Raw genomic sequence first — 11,094 nt, forward strand, 5'->3', positions numbered from 1 at the left:
TTTAGAAATAGAAAAATTAAAACTAAGTAAATAAAAAATAGAAAAATAAAATAAAAGCTGTAAAAATAGAAAAATTAAAAATAAAAAATAAAATTAAAAAAATAAAATAAAAGCTTTAAAAATAGAAAAAGTAAAAATAGAAATTAAATAAAAAATAAAATTTAAAAAAGCTTTAAAAATAGAAAAATTAAAAATAATAAGTAAATAAAAATTAAAAAAATAAAAATGCTTTAAAAATATATAAATTAAAAATAAAAATTAAGTAAAATTAAAAAAAACAAAATTAATTTAAAATAAATGAAAAACAAAATAAAAACTGTAAAGTGCTGTAATCGTTCCATAAAAGGTAGTGCCGTAATGCAAGACCCTCAAACACCACCACAATCACAAGCTTGAGTTGGTCTGGGCAGCACTAAATAAAAAAAACTAAAAACCTTTAAAAATAGAAAAATTAAAAATAAAAAATAAAATTAGAAAAATACAGAAAGCTTTAAAAATAGAAAAATAAAAAATAAAATTAAAAATAAAATTAAAGCTTTAAAAATAGAAAAAAGAAAAATAAAATTTAAATAAAAAATAAAAATAAAAAATAAATGCTTTAAAAATAGAAAAATTAAAAATAATAAGTAAATAAAATTTTTAAAATAAAATAAAAAGCTTTAAAAATAGAAAAATTTAAAATAAACATTAAGTAAAAAATAAAATTAAAAAATTAAAATAAATTTAAAATAAATTAAAAACAAAATAAAAACCGTAAAGTGCTGTAAAGTACCATAAAAGTTCCATAAAGGGTAGTGCCGTAAAGCGCGACTGTCGTAAAACTGCCGTAAAGCTCGACTGTCGTAAAAGGCGCCGTAAAGCACGACTGTCGTAAGAGGTGCCGTAAAGCGCGACTGTCGCAAAGGGGGCCGTAAAGCGCGACTGCCGTAAAATTGTGCCATATAGGCTGGCAGCGCCGTGGCCGTCACGGAATGCCGCACAAGATCGCGACGGCCTCCCGAGTGGGCGTGTCCGGGACAGGGCGCCCGGTCGACGGGCTGACGTCATTAGGCGGCACTCTGCCTGCAGTGCGCCGGCGCAGGCGGCAGGGGGCGCTGTGCCTGCAGTTCGCCGGCGCAGACGGCAGGGGGCGCTGTGCCTGCAGTGCGCCCATGCAGACGGCAGGGGGCGCTGTGCCTGCAGTGCGCCAAAGCAGGCGGCAGGGGGCGCTGTGCCTGCAGTGCGCCCATGCAGACGGCAGGGAGCGCTGTGCCTGCAGTGCGCCAAAGCAGACGGCAGGGGGCGCTGTATAAATAGAGTATTAAGTACAAACTATCTAGGAGAAGAAATAAAAGCTCTATGTCACCTGCAGCTGTAGAAAATTTCAGCTCCCATGGAGGAAATAGTTTTCCTAAAATCATTACCGTTTTGGGGTTTTTTGCACTCCCCGGTAGCCTGAACGTTTCTACTGCTGCTTTTTTATTCTAAAGCTAGAATGGAAATCCAAGATTAGAAATACAGGGAAAGAAAGAGAGAAAGAAATAAAGAGAGAAAGAGAGAAAGAAATAAAGAGAGAAAGAAAGAGAGAAAGAGAGAAAGAAAGAAAGAAAGAAAGAAAGAAAGAAAGAAAGAAAGAAAGAAAGAAAGAAAGAAAGAAAGAAAGAAAGAAAGAAAGAAAGAAAGAAAGAAAGAAAGAAAGAAAGAAATAGAGACAGAAAGAGAGAAAGAGAAAGAGAGAGAGAAAGAAATAGAGACAGAAAGAGAGAGACAGAAAGAGAGCGAGAGAAAGAAATAAAGAGAGAGAGAAAGAAATAGAGACAGAAAGAAAGAGACAGAAAGAGAGCGAGAGAAAGAAATAAAGAGAGAGAGAAAGAAATAGAGAAAGACAGACAGAAAGAAGGAAAGAGAGAGACAGGAAGAGAGCGAGAGAAAGAAAGAAAGAGAGAGAGAAAGAAATAGAGAAAGACAGACAGAAAGAAAGAGAGAAACAGGAAGAGAGCGAGAGAAAGAGAGAAAGACAGACAGAAAGAGAAAAGAAAGAGAGCGAAAGAAAGAGAGAGAAAGAAATAAAGAGAGACAGAAAGAAAGAGAGAGACAGAAAGAGAGCGAGAGAAAGAAAGAGAGAAAGAAATAGAGACAGAAAGAAGGAGACAGAAAGAGAGCGAGAGAAAGAAAGAAAGAAATAGAGAGACAGAAAGAAAGAGAGAGAAAGAGAGAGAGAGAAAGAAATAGAGAAAGGGAGACAGAAAGAGAAAGAAAGAAAGAAAGAAAGAAAGAGAGAAAGAAAGAAAAGGAAAAAGGAAAGGAAGAAAAAAAAAAGAAGGAAGAGAAAGGAAGAAAAAAAAATGAAAAAGGAAAAGGGTGAGAGTGAAAAAGAAAGAGCGAAAGTGGAAAAGGGGGTGAAAAACAGAGTGAAAAAAAGAAAAAAGAGTTGGAGTGGAAAAGAAAGGACATTCGGGAGGGGCGGTGCTGCCTAAGGTGCTTCCGCGCCCAGGAGCGAAGGAGCCGTTTGATCCCCCGGCGGGACCGCAGCTCCCGGTGGCGGCAAACGGAGCGGTGGCTGTCAGTCCGAGACTACAACTCCCGGCAGGCCCTGCGGCCGTAAAGCGCGGCGTCTGACGCAACGGCCGACGCGCCATATGAATGGCTGGCGGGCCGAGGCGGCCGCGCGCCGGGCGCCGGGCGCGGGGAGCTCCCGGCGCCTCTCCCGCGCGGGACGGAGCCGCGGCAGCGACGCTGGAGGGGCGAAGCCTCCGGCCGGCCGCCCGCACGGAGCCGAGCGGCGCGGAAGGGGCGTCCGCCCGGTGCCTCGGCCTCGCTCAGCGGTCCCGGTGGCGGGGGCTCAGCTCGGGCGGGGCGCGCTGCCGCCCGCCGATGGCGGAGCGCCAGGCGGTGCTTTGCTGCCGCGGGCCGGGAGCTGCAGGAGCCGCCCCGGGCGAGCGGCGCCGGGCGCTGCCGCGGTCACTGTGCGGCGGCTGGCGGAGGCGCGGGAGCCGCCGAGCTGCAGCCGTGTCCCTCGGGCTGCTGCCGCTGCTGCGGGCGGGGGCGGACGAGCGGCTGGAATGACACGGCTGCTGAGTGCCTCAGTGCTCGTGGCTCTTTCTTCCACGCAAACAGATGGAGCGGCATCGCTGAGCAGTAAAACACAGCGATGGCCCGGAGAATGGCGAGCGCAAGGAACGCGCGGGCTGGATCCTTCTGCTGGCACAGGTGCGATCCGCAAACTCAGCCCCTTGTGCCCCTACCCTCCCGACCCCCAGGGGAAATGCTCTCCAGCCTCGAGCTGCTGCAAGACAAAACGTGTGATTTGACACTAGGGTCCGGAAAAGGTTTCCGTTTAGATTAGCAAATGCCTCAATTGTTCTTGGTTACATCCTAGGATCGGTTTTAGGCAGTGACTTTATACCGCTTGTCGGATTTTTCTTGTGCAATGGTAAGAAAATAGGCAGGTCTGATACTGGTTTCGCTTTTTTTCTACTTCATGTTCCACGAGCTGCTTTTATCCAAGCAATTGTTTTAAAGTTCTACTGTAGGCGTTTCTGGTTCACTTTTTTTTTTTCTTTGCAGCACCCGTGACTTTTTTTTTTTTTTTTTTCTCTAAATCGGCAGCAAATATAGCTGAGTAAAATTACCTTGGTTTTCTTCCTTCTTAAATGTTTTTATTGATAATCCTATTTGAATATGCAGAACAAGTGGGTATGTCCTGTAATATATCCTAGCTTTTCTTGTTTACAGGGTACTCAGAAAATACTTTTCCCTTAGAGTCCCACTGAAACATTCTCAGTGCAATCTCCGTTAAGGTATGTGTTTACAAATAAGCCACCATCAGCTGAGATATTTGCCTGTGTACCTTTTCCTGTAATTCAGAGCTTGCGTTCTGTGGTTTTTATGATAAACCTATCAAACTTGCGAAACTGTTTTGCAAGTCTTAATCGTTGAAGGCAGCAAGAAGTGGTTTAAAAGCCTGTTCTTGAGCAGACAAAGGGAAAAAGTGTGAATTTGATGCTGAACTTGTCCTTTTTCATTTGACTTGCCTTGAATGATTTAGGAAGAGAGAGAACTAGAAAAAAGAGAGAAATAGAATTGGTTCTTGGGCCCTCCTAAAATGCTCCCCGTGATTCTGTGTGGAGCCAAAGTGAAGGGTGATGGAACAGAGCCCTGTGCTTTAGAAGGAAATCAATTTCAACCTGATCTCCACCCTGAGTCTCCCTAATTTCTGTTTTTAAAATGCAAACTAAGTTTAGGAAGTGTTGGAAGTTAGTATTTTGGGGAAGAAATGGCAGTTGCACCAACCGTTCCATTTCCCAGAGGCTCTGGGAACGATTCATTTTGTAAGCGCTGTAACTGCAATCGGTTGGTGGTTCGGGGTTGGAATGTGCACTTGCCCTCCTCTAAAGCACTCGTTCATTTGCATTTCAGTGCCAGGAGTCTTGAGAAACTGGAGAAGAGCCCAAGAGACATTTTTCATCCTGAGATACAAAAGGTAGGAAGTGACTTTTTTTTGTTTGGTTCTTTTTCTTTATGATTTCCTGGAAATAGAAGTAATTAAGTATAGATACTACTGGTTTGTTTCTTCCAGTAGCTAATAATAATAATAATAATAATAATAATAATAATAATAATAATAATAATAATAATAATAATAATAATAATAATCTAATACTACTTAAACTGTCACTTTATCCATTGAACTGGCCATTTCAAATCCAAACTTCTAAACACAAATAAAACCATCATCCTTGTAGAATCTTTAATAGGAGGGGGCTAAAGATGCTGTTTTTGTTGACAGGATTTATTGGTTGTTGAAGGGCAAGAGGTGAGTACAAGCCTAACTACTTCTTGCTCACAGACCCGTCCGGTGAGTACAGCTTTGTATTTTGATGGGCTTTTGATGACTTCTAAATCAATTGCTCGTTACAGTAAAAAGAAGTAATGTTTTTTTGAACCTGACAGCAAAAATAACTTGAAGCACCAACTTAATAATAATTGATCACCCATCTAAGTTAATGGTTTTATGCTATACTATCAAAGTTTCAAGGTAAATTATCGTGTAGTAGGAGATAGTATAAAATGTATGTTCTGATGTGTAGGATGTATGCAAAGATTAGAGGACCCAAATTGTTATGTCTTCTGTTTGACTGTTTACCAAATAATATTTGGTTTTATTTTCCAGGGATCGGTGAATTTTAAATTTGGAATCCTCTATGCTAAGGATGGTCAGCTTACAGGTGATGAAATGTTCAGTCATGGTGAGTTTTCCACCTTCTCCTTAATTGTTTTGCTCATCTGAAAAAAAAAAAAAAAAAAAAAAAAAAGGTATGTTTATTATTTGTTACCCTGTTCTGTCCGTTTCCTCAGTATTTGCTGGAGCTCTGCTTACCCAAGCTTTGGGTAAAACAAGCTTTGGGTTCCTTCTGTCCCACTGGGTGTTGCCCAGTTTGGTTGCATCTGGTGAAATTCACCCTGAGCCCTTACAGAACCAGCTCAAACCACGTGAGAGCCATTCGCAGCTCTCTCAGGACACCCGGAGGAGGATGGGTGACGTTTCTGAGCATCTGGCAAGTGTACTTCTATCAAAACTCGGCCTGTGACATTGCTGGGGAAAACCCTTCTGTATCCTGGAGGGTTCCTCAAACTCTGTTGAGGATCCAGTTAGCAGTTGCTCACCTGGATGGTTCCAGCTCCTCAAGTTAACACTTGTACTCTTGCCCTGTAGTTTAGATCTATTGTAGTTTTGTTATTTTGCACGATTTTACGTCTTTGGAAAATAACGTGCGTTTCACTCTTTGGAACCTCTCGGATCATTCTTTGGTGCAGCACCACCTAATGGGACACTTGGCTGCTGTGCTGAAGGGCTTGGTTACTAGGATTGTAAATCCCGGAGAGTTTGTAAGTCTTCTGTCCCCAGGGAGGTGTCACGCTTTGTTCACTCTGTTTGTCAGGTGCTGCTTCTCGTCGGAAGTATTAACTTCAAACTGCCCTGTTCTTTTTTTAACTTTTTTTCCTGGTTCTCTCCGTAGGGCAGGGAAGGAGTCTCGTATCCCGGTCGTCAGACTCAGCGCTGCCCGAGAAGATACAGAGAGTGTAAAAATCATAAGAAGCAAATAGGACTGCAGAGGAAACAAACTGGAGAGAACAAAAGGTGATATTGTTCTCCTTAGCCTGGATTAGAAACATCCCCTGTGCTTTGATGCCGGTGGCTGCCAGGGGCTCGTTAGGTCTTTTTAGGCAGGTGTAGGTGTTCACTTGTAGGTTCTATTTTTTGGCAAAGGACCATGAGAGAAGTTTATTTCTACATCCAAATAAACATTCATCTTATCTGAACATAACCTGTCATCCCATTTCTGACGTTAAGGACTCCTGTATAAATACTTGGGGAGGTTTTCTTTGTCGTTTCTGAATGGTTCCATTTTGGTTCCATCTACCTGCCGGATACTTGAACGAGTCTGAGGTGGTTTAATTGCATACTGCTTCCTTGAAATTCTGTTGGTCTCTGCTTGGAACCCTTCTTGTAGTGCTTAATGAAAGACTTCTGATGGTGTTTTCTTGCCTGTTTGTGTTTAAGGTCGTGCTCTGATGCATTTACAGAAACCATGGCAGGAGAGAGTCAGCTGCTGGAGAAGAGGAGACAGTATTATCCCTGGGCAGCATAGAACTGCGCTACTGCTGTGTCATCAGCTGTGTCTGCACTGAAAGTAGCCACCTTCACTTGTAGGTAGCTCCTTGGTGCTTTAGGACACTCTGAGGGATTTATTCCTTTTGGGATCCACGATGAGAATTCCCAAGAGAGGTAGTAATAAGGTATGAGATTGGAAAAAAGCCTGTGTCCTTGGAATGTTGTTGTTGTCGTCAAAAGTTAATTTTTCCTTCTTTCTTAGCCAGTAGTCAGCTTTTTGCTTTATTTTTTGTGGGATCAGTACTTGATTGTTTAAAAAATGGCTTCAAAATAACTGCAGCGGCTGGCCACCAGGACCTTGTTCAGATTTGCCTATTTGCTTGTAGCTAAAACGTTTCCATATTGTTTCTCGTTCTATTGAAGAAACTGCTGCCCGGTCAACTAAGAACTGAACATCTATCTGTCTAGGACGTGGGGAGAGGATTTAGGTCGTGTCTTTGTTTCCAGAAAAAAGTTCCAGTGTAGTTTCGAACTAGAGGAAAAGGGGGGGGTGAAGACTCGGGGCTCTGATGCCGTTGGGGGCACCCCGAGGTGCCCAGGAGAGGGAGCCCCACTGCGGTGCAGGAGCAGGTATGTTATCACGTACTAGAGAGCAAATGATAAATAGAAAGAGGAAAATTATAAATATAAAAATATTTTTTAAATCGTTAAAGAAAGCGTTTTTTTTTACTTGTCAGTAGGCAGGGTTTGGATGATAAAAATGATAAATACAAAGAATATGAAGGTAGAAATCTAAGTCTAGAAATATATCATAAATACGTACAGATAAAGTTTAAAACTAGAAGAAAAAATCAGTTGCAGCAGTAGATACGATACATAATATAAATAATACTTTAAATACATGTCTAGAATTTTATAGATATTATAGATAATTATTAATAGATTGCATCAAAAGAAACCATATATCTAAATGTGAGTATAACTATACAAAGTATAAAAATATTTCGATACCGTTTAAAAGAAGGTGTTTTCGTGTATTTTTTTGGTTAGAGATGGGGTTTTTATTTGGATTAATAGAAGTATTCTAGAAATATAAATCTAACTATAGAAAGATACAATCGATAGAGAAAGATATTTCTAAAAACACAACCGAACGACGCCGCCTTCGGGGGAATCGCACGAGCTCGGCCGAAGCAAGGCGGGAGCGGCCGACCCTGACGGCCTCGAGCGAACCGGGGCGAGCGGAGCCGAGGCGCGCCCAAGGCACAGAGCGGCTGGGAGTTGGGCCGAAGCGAGGCGAGCTCTGCCGAAGAGGCGAATGCAGGCGCCAAGAGCCGAGTTGAGGCGACAAGAGCCGACTCGAGCCGAGCGTCTCCGGAGCGAGCCGAGCTCCGCCGAGCGCAGCATCCCGGGCAGGGCGAGGCGCCGGGCCGGGCTCGGGGTGCAGCCGGGGCTCTGGGGGGGCTTCCCCGCCTGTCCCTCTCTCTAGCCCTCCTTCCTTCTCCCCGTATTCGCCTTCTCTCGCTCCCTTTCCCCCATTCTCTCTCCCCCCACAAACCCGGCTCCTTCCTGTCCTGTCCCTAGCCCGCTACTCCCTTCTGTTCCCCCTCTCTCCTTCCTCTGCCCAGCCTCCCTGTACCCTCGTCCCGGGCTTTCCCTTCCCGTCCCGCTTTCCTGCGCAGCCCGAGCTCCCTCGCCGCCCTTTCTCATGCCCTGCTCTCGCTCCTCTCTTCCCGTGCCCCCTTTCCTTCTTTGCCCCGCAGCCGCGGGGCTCGGGCTGCCGGAGAATAAAGCCCCGAGGGCCGGAGCCCGGCGGCCCTGGGCCCTTGCAGGAGTCCCCGCGCGGGGCCGGAGGCTCTCGGCGGATCCCCCCGTGCCGCTCAAGCAGCCCGGCCGACAGCGCCGGAGCTGCGGCTTTGCCGGCATGGCGCTGAGAGCGGCCCCCGCCCTGTGCCGGGCCGTCCCCGCCGTCTGTGCCGCTCCCTCTCTCGCTGCCCCCGGCCCGTGACAGCGAGGCTGGGCAGGAACCTCAAGCCTTCTGGGGGCTGCCCCCGCTTTCTTGTTGCAGCAGAATCCCTTGCTGGGGCCATGCACGTGTGGGAAGGGCTTGGGGGAAGCGCTGCGCTGCTGTCCAGGGCAGTCGGATTCGTTCTGAGCCTTCTTTGGGGGTCAGGAAAAGGGGGGGGGGGGGGGGGGGGTGAAGACTCGGGGCTCTGATGCCGTTGGGGGCACCCCAAGGTGCCCAGGAGAGGGAGCCCCACTGCGGTGCAGGAGCAGGTGGGGGGCGGGCGAGGGGCGGGGGTCACGCTGGGTGCCGTCCCCCAGAGGGACCCAAAGCTGCCACCAAATGCACAGGGAGGGAGGGGTGAGTGGGTGTAGGATGCTAAAACCTGGCAAGGCGTTCGGTTTTCTAGGTATTGCTAAAGAATAGGAATTGGTCTCTAAACTCAGCTGGGGAGAAACCCTCTCTACGCACTCATTTGTTTCCAGGAATGTAGAAGTTTCCGACTGGAGATGGGTAGTAGTTCTGAAGATATTGCCGTGAGGTTTTGATCTAGGAACGGACCGAGCTGTGCCCTGGAACCCTCAGAACAGCTGCAGGGGCTGAAGGCGATAGAAGGGGCTCTCTGGCACCTTTTGCCTCCGTTCTCTGCCAGCGCCCAAATCGTGTCGCAGTCCCGGAAGAGGCGCTTGTCATCCCGAGAGCCAAAAGGAAGACGTGTAAAATCCCAGCTCTGCCTTGGGTTTCGTGTGGCTTTTGTACTTCGTATCGATGTCATTCCAGAGAGCAAGGAAAGAAGAAATGTGACCGGGTCCCACTATTACTGTGTGAAGGCTTTCTTGAAAGGCTGCTGTATTTCTATTGTCTTTTTCCACTCCAAGCTTGACTTTTCCCTTTGTTTTTCGAGCTCTGCTGCATTGGGTGTCCCAAGGAGGGCGGGGTTCCTCAGCAGGGCTCTTAGGAGGTGGCGCTGATTCTGCTTTTTCTGAAGGCGTCTCAAAGCGTGCTACCAGAATGACAGTTTTGTGCACTGGAATGCTTTCCCTCAGTGCCATCAGCGCACGTCCGTGTCTGAATTGTGGAAGCAGACGGACTAAGAACAGCCAGCACCCGGAGCAGATGTCTGTTGGCTCTGTGTCTGTGAGAAGCGGGCTGTGTGCTGGACGGGGAGAGGCGCTGTTGGAGAGTGGCATCAGCGCCAGGTGTGAGCTGTGAGGATGATGGGGGGCTCGGAGCAGCCCCAGGTGTGAGCTGTGAGGATGATGAGGGGCCGGCTCCTGCCGGGGGGGGCGGGGGGGGGGAGGCAATTTTAGGGGGAGGCTTCGCCTCAGCTCCCTTTTGCATGGAGCTGCTGAGAAGAGGGGTTCATGGGGGGCTCCCGGGGCTGTCTCATGGAAGGACTGCGAGAGCTTCTCGCAGCGTCTGGGCGAACACCTGGATGCGCGCTTGGAGACGCGGAGCATCGCTTCAAGGAGGTGCCGAGGGACGAATCTTTGTGCCGGGAAGCAGCAGCCGAACGGGTGAGCGCGTGTGGATTTGGAGCGGGGACTTTGGTCCTTTCCCTTTTCGATTTGATCTTGGCAGTCCCCCCTCCCCGGTTCCCCAGGACCAAAAACGGAGCTTGTGAAGACAAAAGAAGGAGAGGCAAGCAGCTACTCTCCTAATATTGTCTGTGTTCGAACTGGGAGGGATCCGCCTTCACCTGCGGTTCGAAGGGTGTTGATTGAAGGAAAACCTGCCTTTTCCCGGCTGTTAGGGGTATCCCAGGGGTGACAGGGAATCCCTGCGTTCCATTTGAACGGGAATGGGCAAAGTATTGTTGTCATCTGAGGGGTTTGATTTGAAGGCAGCCAGCCCATTTTCATCATCCTAAGGTTTAAATGGAGGGGACAGCGCTGGTGTCCCTCCTTTGCAAGGGTTTGAATTGAGGTCCAAATCCCCCTTTCCACACGGCTTGAAGGATTTCATTGGAGGAAAGCCCCTTCTTTTCTGCTCTCCCAGGGGATGAACTTGAAGGGGAGAAGCCATTTCTTTGCCCTTGTTGAAGCGAGGTGAGCGCCGCCCGCGGCGTCAGTTTCGGGGTTCAGTTGCGGGAAGCCGCAGCTCTGGCAGCGTTTGCAGGGCTGCAGTCGGGGCTGTGCCGCTGCATTTGAGGGCGCTTCTTGTGGCCGCGGCCCGGCCCGGAGCGTTGCCGCTCGGGAGCGCTGCCGGCCCGGGCCGGGCGGTTGCCGAGGCGCACGGGGAATTTGGCGCGGCAGCGGCCGAGCCGCTCTGCCGGTGCGAGCCGCCGTGCGGAGCCGAGGGCGGCTGGCGCCGGGCCGGCCGAGGGCGGCAGAGGCGGCGCGGGCGCTGCTGCGCCGGCCCGGCCGGTGCCCGCCGCTCTGTCCGCTCCGGGCGCGGGGCTCGGGCGCCGCCGGGGTCCCCCGGGCAGGGGGAGCGGGCGGGGGCGGGGGGGTCTCCGGGGCGGCGCCGCCCCTGCGCGCCGGAGGAGCCGCTT

At 48.3% G+C, this 11,094-nt stretch overlaps 1 long non-coding RNA gene across 5 annotated transcripts; it reads left to right on the forward strand.

The window, feature by feature from the left end:
* The first annotated feature begins 2,652 nt into the window (after positions 1–2,652).
* Positions 2,653–6,856, forward strand: LOC118698158 (uncharacterized). 5 transcript variants are annotated; one of them, XR_008508421.1, is made up of 7 exons: positions 2,657–3,189; positions 3,715–3,779; positions 4,399–4,462; positions 4,769–4,837; positions 5,153–5,228; positions 6,000–6,121; positions 6,545–6,856. It is a non-coding gene; the product is annotated as an uncharacterized LOC118698158 (long non-coding RNA). The 5 variants fall into 5 exon arrangements; XR_008508419.1 differs by having other exon boundaries at positions 2,654–3,189; positions 4,769–5,228; XR_008508420.1 differs by having other exon boundaries at positions 2,655–3,189; positions 5,153–6,121.
* The last annotated feature ends 4,238 nt before the right edge of the window (positions 6,857–11,094 follow it).

Source organism: Molothrus ater, chromosome 5 (assembly GCF_012460135.2).
Source record: "Molothrus ater isolate BHLD 08-10-18 breed brown headed cowbird chromosome 5, BPBGC_Mater_1.1, whole genome shotgun sequence".
Classification (NCBI taxonomy): Eukaryota; Metazoa; Chordata; class Aves; order Passeriformes; family Icteridae; genus Molothrus; species Molothrus ater.